We start from the raw sequence: 8,555 nt of genomic DNA on the forward strand, positions 1-8,555 counted from the left end.
GATGTGCCCGGGCAGGACACCCAGGAGGCGGGGAGCTGCCCCCGCTGAGGTCCATGGCAGTTGGCAGAGATGGGTCTTTGAGAAAAAATGACAAAGTCCAAACGCTCCAGGCGCTGGCCAGGGGCGCGGACCGGGCTGGCCGGGCCGGCGGGGGCTGCGGCGGCCGGGGCTTAGCCGAGTGTCAGTGCATGTCCTGAGAACCGGGAAGGGGACAAACCGGTGGCTCCAGGCCGGGTTGGAGTTCCAGGAGGTCGGCCTGACTCTGGAGGTTTTCCCCTTAGCTTTTCCCCATAGGCCAAAAGGGGGGAAGTCAAAAAAGCACCCCCGGCAGATGTATGCAGAAGGGGCTGGAGGGTGACGGAGAGCGGGCTGTTGGCAGCTGTGTGGTGGCTGCTGGCAGCCGTGTGCTGGCTGCAGGGGTGGGCCTGGGCGGCTGCCGAGGGCCCCCAAAGCGCACCTACCAGCAGTAGCTCAAGACCCAGGCTGACCCTCCGATGTGCCCGGGCAGGACACCCAGGAGGCGGGGAGCAGCCCCCGCTGAAGCCCACGGCAGTTGGCAGAGACGGGTCTTTGAGAAAAAACGACAAAGTCCAAACGCTCCAGGCGCTGGCCAGGGGTGTGCGGACCGGGCTGGCCGGGCCGGCGGGGGCTGCGGCGGCCGGGGCTTAGCCGAGTGTCAGTGCATGTCCTGAGAACCGGGAAGGGGACAAACCGGTGGCTCCAGGCCGGGTTGGAGTTCCATGAGGTCGGCCTGACTCTGGAGGTTTTCCCCCTGGCTTTTCCCCATAGGCCAAAAGGGGGGAAGTCAAAAAAGCACCCCCAGCAGATGTATGCAGAGGGGCTGGTGGGTGATGGATAGTGGGCTGTTGGCAGCTGTGTGGTGGCTGCTGGCAGCCGTGTGCTGGCTGCAGGGGTGGGCCTGGGCGGCTGCGGAGGGCCCCCGTAGTGCACCTACCAGTAGGGGGCTCGAGACCCAGGCTGAGCCTCCGATGTGCCCGGGCAGGACACCCAGGAGGCGGGGAGCAGCCCCCGCTGAAGCCCACGGCAGTTGGCAGAGATGGGTCTTGGAGAAAAAACGACAAAGTCCAAACGCTCCAGGCGTGCCGGCCAGGGGTGCGGACCCGGGTGGCCGGGCCGGCGGGAGCTGCGGCGGCCGGGGCTGAGCCGAGGGTCGATGCAGGTCCTGAGAACCGTGAAGGGGACAGACCGGTGGCTCCAGACCGGGTTGGAGTTCCAGGAGGTCGGCCTGACTCTGGAGGTTTTCCCCCTGGCTTTTCCCCATAGGCCAAAAGGGGGGAAGTCAAAAAAGCACCCCCGCCAGATGTATGCAGAGTTGGGCTGGGGGGTGACGGAGAGCGGGCTGTTTGGCAGCTGTGTGGTGGCTGCTGGCAGCCGTGTGCTGGCTGCAGGGGTGGGCCCCGGGCGGCTGCGGAGGGCCCCCAAAGCGCACCTACCAGTAGGGGCTGAAGACCCAGGCTGAGCCTCCGATGTGCCCGGGCAGGACACCCAGGGGGCGGGGAGCAGCCCCTGCTGAAGTCCATGGCATGTGCCAGAGGCGACTCTTGGAGAAAAAAACGACAAAGTCCAAACGCTCCAGGCGTGCCGGCCAGGGGTGCGGACCCGGCCGGGCCGGCGAGAGCTGCGGCGGCCGGGGCAGAGCCGCGTGTCGATGCAGGTGGTGAGAACCGGTATGAGGGTAATCCTGGTCGCTCCGGGCCGAGCCAGGGTTCCAGGAGGGCGGAAGGAGCGGGCCCGTTTCCCCTGATAGCGCCGACGACGGTAAAATAAGGCCTCGCAAAACGTCAGCACGAACACCTTGTCGGGGTATAAGGGAACGAGCGGTGTGCGGTCTTTGACAAAGTGACAGTGTTTCTCAAAAAAGCACCCCCGGCAGATGTGTGCAGACGGGGCTGGCTGGTGTGGGAGAGCGGCGGGCTGTTGGCAGCAGTGTGCTGGCTGCAGGGGTGGCCCGGGGCGGCTGCGGAGGGCCCCCAAAGCGCACCTACCAGCAGTAGCTCAAGACCCTGGCTGAGCCTCCGATGTCCCCGGGCAGGACCCCAGCAGGCCGGGCACGGACCGCAGCTTGCCCCCTTTGCCGTCCGATGAAGCTTGCACGGTCAGAAAAAGTTTCAAAGTCCCAACGGGGGAGAGAGTGTTGAGGGCGAGGGGGCGCTGGCTGCTCCAGGGGCCGGGAGGGAGGCCCTGGAGGTCGGCCTGGGGGTGAGTGGAGCGGCCCCCGTGTGTCCCTGAGCGTCCCCCGGTCTTTGGTCGAGAGGGGGTCTCAGCCGCTAATGTGCCCGCCCGGGTACCTAGGGAGGCCGGCCTGGGGCGAGTGGAGCAGCCCCCGTGTGTCCCTGAGCGTCCCCTGGCGTTTGCTGAAGAGGGGGTCTCAGCCGCTAATGTGCCCGCCCGGGTACCTAGGGAGGCCGGCCTGGGGCGAGTGGAGCAGCCCCCGTGTGTCCCTGAGCGTCCCCTGGCGTTTGCTGAAGAGGGGGTCTCAGCCGCCAATAGGGCCGCCCGGGTACCAGTGGGGGCCGGCCTGGGGCGAGTGGAGCAGCCCCCGTGTGTCCCTGAGCGTCCCCCGGTCTTTGGTGGAGAGGGGGTCTCAGCCGCTAATGTGCCCGCCTCAGGGAGGCCGGCCTGGGGCGAGTGGAGCAGCCCCCGTGTGTCCCTGAGCGCCCCCCGGTCTTTGGTGGAGAGGGGGTCTCAGCCGCTAATGTGCCCGCCTCAGGGAGGCCGGCCTGGGGCGAGTGGAGCAGCCCCCGTGTGTCCCCGAGCGTCCCCCGGTCTCTGGTGGAGAGGGGGTCTCAGCCGCTAATGTGCCCGCCTCAGGGAGGCCGGCCTGGGGCGAGTGGAGCAGCCCCCGTGTGTCCCTGAGTGTCCCCTGACGTTTGCTGAAGAGGGGGTCTCAGCCGCCAATATGGCCGCCCGGGTACCAGTGGGGGCCGGCCTGGGGCGAGTGGAGCAGCCCCCGTGTGTCCCTGAGCGCCCCCCGGTCTCTGGTGGAGAGGGGGTCTCGGCCGCTAATGTGCCCGCCTGGGGCGAGTAGAGCAGCCCCCGTGTGTCCCTGAGCGCCCCCCGGTCTTTGGTGGAGAGGGGGTCTCAGCCGCTAATGTGCCCGCCTCAGGGAGGCCGGCCTGGGGCGAGTGGAGCAGCCCCCGTGCGCCCCTGAGCGCCCCCTGGCGTTTGCTGAATAGGGGGTCCCAGCCGCCAATATGGCCGCCCGGGTGCCCGGGGGAGCCGCCTGGGGTGGCCCTGTGCAGCCCCCGTGCGCCCCTGAGTGTTTTTCAGTATCTGGCCGAGACACCCCCTGACCCTCCGACGGTGTCCGTTTGGAGTGCCTGGTGCCTGGGCACCCCCTGAGTGTTTTACAGTATCTGGCCGAGACACCCCCTGACCCTCCGCCGGCGTCCGTTTGGAGAGCCTGGTGCCTGGGCACAGACCGCGGCAGCTCCCGCTGGCCGCATTGACAGAGTGCTGAAAAAATGACAAAGTCCGAAAATGCCTGAGAACCGGGAAGGGGACAAACCGGCGGCTCCAGGCCGAGCCGGAGTTCCAGGAGGTCGGCATGATTCTGCCGGTTTCCCCATAGGAGGTGCCAAGTTGCCAAAATGGGGGAACTCAAAAAAGCACCCCCGCCAGATGTATGTAGGGGGGCTGGATGGTCGATAGGGAGTGGGTGCCTGGCAGCAGGGGCCACCCCGCGCAGGTGCCCCGGGGGGCCCGCGGGGGGCCCCCGAAGACACCCCCCCCAGCACTCGCTGAAAACCCCGTCCGAGCCGCCTGCGCTGCGGGGAGGGTGTCCCGGGAGGCCGGGCACGGCCCGCAGGTCTCTCCCTCTGTCCCCCGGAGAGGTTTGCACGGCGAGCCAAGTTTCAAAGTCCCAACGGGGGCGAGACACGGTGCGGCGAGGGGTGGCGGGCTGCTCCGCGGACCCGGGGGAAGCCCGGGGAGGGCGGCCTGAGGGCGCGGAGGGCCCCCTGAGAGTGCCTACGGGTAGTCGGTGAGAAACCCTGCCTGTACCTCCCACGGGGCCCGGGCAGGGACCCCGGGAGGCCGGGCAGAGCCCGCAGGTCGCCCCCTTCCCGTCCGATGAAGCTCGCACGGTCAGAAAAGTTTCAAAGTCCCAACGGGGAGAGAGGGTTGACGGCGAGGGGGTGCTGGCTGCCCCAGGGGCCGGGGGCAGCCCCTGGAGGTCGGCCTGGGGGTGTGGAGGGGCCCCCTGAGAGCACCCAACAGCAGTTGCTCAAGACCCCGCCTGAGCCTCCGGTGTGCCCGGGCATGAACCCCAGGAGGCGGGGAACAGCCGTGGCAGCCCCTGCTGAAGTCCTTGGCAGTTGGCAGAGGCGAGTGTTGGTGAGGAAAATGACAAAGTCCAAACGCTCCATGCGTGCCGTCCAGGGCGGCGGACCCGGCTGGCCGGGCCGGCGGGAGCTGCGGCGGCCGGGGGAGAGCCGAGGGTCAATGCAGGTCCTGAGAACCGGGAAGGGGACAAACCGGTGGCTCCAGGCCGGGTTGGAGTTCCAGGAGGTCGGCCTGACTCTGGAGGTTTCCCCCCTGGCATTTTCCCATTGGCCAAAATGGGGGAAGCCAAAAAAGCACCTCCAGCAGATGTATGCAGAGGGGCTGGCGGGTGATGGAGAGCGGGCTGTTGGCAGCAGTGTGCTGGCTGCAGAGGTGTGCATGGGCGGCTGCGGAGGGCCCCCTGAGTGCACCTGCCAGCAGTGGCTCAACACCCTGGCTGAGCCTCCGATGTCCCCGGGCAGGACCCCAGGAGGCCGGGCAGAGCCCGCCGCTTGCCCCCTTGCCGTTTGACGAAGCTCGCACGGTCAGAAAAAGTTTCAAAGTCCCAACGGGGGGAGAGTGTTGACGGCGAGGGGGGTGCAGGCTGCTCCAGGGTCCGGGGGCAGCCCCTGGAGGTCGGCCTGGGGGTGTGGAGGGGCCCCCCTGAGAGCACCCAACAGTAGTTGCTCAAGACCCTGCCTGAGCCTCCGATGTGCCCGGGCATGAACCCCAGGAGGCGGGGAACAGCCGTGGCAGCCCCTGCTGAAGTCCTTGGCAGTTGGCAGAGGCGAGTCTTGGAGAAAAAAACGACAAAGTCCAAACGCTCCAGGCGCCGGCCAGGGGGGGCAGACCCGGCTGGCCGGGCCGGCGGGAGCTGCGGATGCAGGGGCTGAGCCGAGTGTCGATGCATGTCGTGAGAACCGGTATGAGGGTAATCCTGGTCGCTCCGGGCCGAGCCACGGTTCCACGAAGGCGGAAGGAGCGGGCCTGTTTCCCCTGATAGCGCCGACGGCGGTAAAATAAGGCCTCGCAAAACGTCAGCGCGAACACCTTGTCGGGGTATAAGGGAACGAGCGGTGTGCGGTCTTTGACAAAGTGACAGTATTTCTCCAAAAAAAAGCACCCCCGGCAGATGCGTGCAGACGGGGCTGGCTGGTGACGGAGAGCGGGCTGTTGGCAGCAGTGCGCTGGCTGCAGGGGTGGCCCGGGGCGGCTGCGGAGGGCCCCCAAAGCGCACCTACCAGTGGTGGCTCAAGACCCAGCCTGAGCCTCCGATGTCCCCGGGCAGGACGCCCAGGAGGCCGGGCACAGACCGCCGCTTGCCCCCTTGCCGTTTGACGAAGCTTGCACGGTCGGAAAAAGTTTCAAAGTCCCAACGGGGAGAGAGGGTTGACGGCGAGGGGGTGCTGGCTGCCAGTGGGGCCGGGCTGGAGGCCCTGGAGGTGGGCCTGCGGGTGCGGAGGGGCCCCCTGAGAGCACCCAACAGAAGTTGCTCAAGACCCTGCCTGAGCCTCCGGTGTTGCAGGGAAGGACACCCAGGGGGCGGGGAACAGCCGTGGCAGCCCCCCTTGCAGTTGAACAAAGTTTGAGGAGACGAGTCATGAAAATGACAAAGTCCAAACGCTCCAGGCGTGCAGGCCAGGGGGGCGGACCCGGCTGGCCGGGCTGGCGGGGGCTGCGGCTGCCGGGGCTGAGCCGAGTGTCAATGCATGTCCTGAGAACCGGGAAGGGGACAAACCGGTGGCTCCAGGCCGGGTTGGAGTTCCAGGAGGTCGGCAGGACTCTGGAGGTTTTCCCCTTGGCATTGTCCCATTGGCCACAATGGGGGAAGTCAAAAAAGCACCCCCAGCAGATGTATGCAGAGGGGCTGGGGGGTGATGGAGAGCGGGCTGTTGGCAGCCGTGTGCTGGCTGCAGGGGTGGGCCTGGGCGGCTGCGGAGGGCCCCCTGAGTGCACCTGCCAGCAGTGGCTCAAAGCCCTGGCTGAGCCTCCGATGTCCCCGGGCAGGACCCCTGGAGGCCGGGCACAGACCGCAGCCTGCCCCCTTGCCGTTTGATGAAGCTTGCACCGTCAGAAAAGTTTCAAAGTCCCAACGGGGAGAGAGTGTTGAGGGCGAGGGGGTGCTGGCTGCTCCAGGGGCCGGGGGCAACCCCTGGAGGCTGGGCACGGACCGCGGCACACCCCCTTGCAGTTGAACAAAGTTCGAGGAGACAAGTCATGAAAATGACAAAGTCCAAACGCTCCAGGCGCCGGACAGGGGGGCGTACCCGGCTGGCTGGGCCGGCGGGAGCTGCGGCGGCTGGGGAAGAGCCGAGTGTCAATGCATGTCCTGAGAACCGGGAAGGGGACAAACCGGTGGCTCCAGGCCGGGCTGGAGTTCCAGGAGGTCGGCAGGACTCTGGAGGTTTTCCCCCTGGCTTTTCCCCATAGGCCAAAACGGGGGGAGGGAAAAAAGCACCCCCAGCAGATGTATGCAGAGGGGCTGGCGGGTGATGGAGAGCGGGCTTTTGGCAGCTGTGTGGTGGCTGCAGGGGTGGGCCTGGGCGGCTGCGGAGGGCCCCCAAAGTGCACCTACCAGTAGGGGCCCAAGACCCAGGCTGAGCCTCCGATGTGCCCGGGCAGGACACCCAGGAGGCGGGGAGCAGCCCCCGCTGAAGTCCATAGCATGTGCCAGAGGCGAGCCTTGGAGAAAAAACGACAAAGTCCAAACTGCTCCAGGCGCCGGGCAGGGGGGCGGACCCGGCTGGCCGGGCCGGCGGGGGCCGCGGCTGCCGGGGCTGAGCCGAGTGTCAATGCATGTCCTGAGAACCGGGAAGGGGACAAACCGGTGGCTCCAGGCCGGGTTGGAGTTCCAGGAGGTCGGCCTGACTCTGGAGGTTTTCCCCCTGGCTTTTCCCCATAGGCCAAAAGGGGGGAAGTCAAAAAAGCACCCCCAGCAGATGTATGCAATGGGCTGGGGGGTGATGGAGAGCGGGCTGTTGGCAGCTGTGTGGTGGCTGCTGGCAGCAGTGTGCTGGCTGCAGGGGTGGGCCTGGGCGGCTGCGGAGGGCCCCCTGAGTGCACCTGCCAGCAGTGGCTCAAAACCCTGGCTGAGCCTCCGATGTCCCCCGGCAGGACCCCAGGAGGCTGGGCACAGAACGCCGGTTGTCCCCTTGCCGTTGGATGAAGCTTGCACGGTCAGAAAAGTTTCAAAGTCCCAACGGGGAGAGAGTGTTGACGGCGATGGGGGTGCTGGCTGCTCCGGGGGCGACCCCTGGAGGCTGGGCACGGACTGCGGCAGCCCCCCCTTGCAGTCGAACAAAGTTTGAGGAGACAAGTCATGAAAATGACAAAGTCCAAACGCTCCAGGCGCCGGGCAGGGTGGTGGACCCGGCTGGCCCGGCCGACGGGGGCTGCGGCTGCCGGGGCTGAGCCGAGTGTCGATGCATGTCCTGAGAACCGGGAAGGGGACAAACCGGTGGCTCCAGTCCGGGTTGGAGTTCCAGGAGGTCGGCCTGACTCTGGAGGTTTTCCCCCTGGCTTTTCCCCATAGGCCAAAACGGGGGGAGGCAAAAAATCACCCCCGGCAGATGTATGCAGAAGGGGCTGGCTGGTGACGGGGAGCGGGCTGTTGGCAGGAGTGTGCTGGCTGCAGGGGTGGCCTGGGCGGCTGCAGAGGGCCCCCTGAGTGCACCTACCAGCAGTTGCTCTTGACCCTGCCTGAGCCTCCTGTGTTGCAGGTCAGGACACTCATTGGCGGGGAACAGCAGGTGGCAGCCCCTGCTGAAGTCGTTGGCAGGCATGAGTCTTTGAAAAAAAAATGACAAAGTCCAAACGCTCCAGGCGCCGGTCAGGGGGGCGGACCCGGCTGTCCGGGCCGACGGGAGCTGCGGCGGCTGGGGAAGAGCCGAGTGTCGATGCATGTCCTGAGAACCGGGAAGGGGGCAAACCAGTAGTTCCGGGCCGGGCCGGAGTTCCAGGAGGTCGGCCTGACTCTGGAGGTTTTCCCCCTGGCTTTTCCTCATAAGCCAAAATGGGGGAAGTCAAAAAAGCACCCCCAGCAGATGTATGCAGAGGGGCTGGCTGGTGACGGGGAGCGGGCTGTTGGCAGCAGTGTGCAGGCTGCAGAGGTGTGCATGGGCGTCTGCGGAGGGCCCCCTGAGTGCACCTGCCAGTAGTGACTCAACACCCAGCCTGAGCCTCCGATGTGCCCCGGCAGGACCCCAGGAGGCCGGGCACAGAACGCCGGCTGCCCCCTTGCCGTTTGACGAAGCTTGCACGGTCAGAAAAGT

This window comes from Eleutherodactylus coqui, unplaced genomic scaffold (assembly GCF_035609145.1).
Source record: "Eleutherodactylus coqui strain aEleCoq1 unplaced genomic scaffold, aEleCoq1.hap1 HAP1_SCAFFOLD_364, whole genome shotgun sequence".
NCBI lineage: Eukaryota > Metazoa > Chordata > Amphibia > Anura > Eleutherodactylidae > Eleutherodactylus > Eleutherodactylus coqui.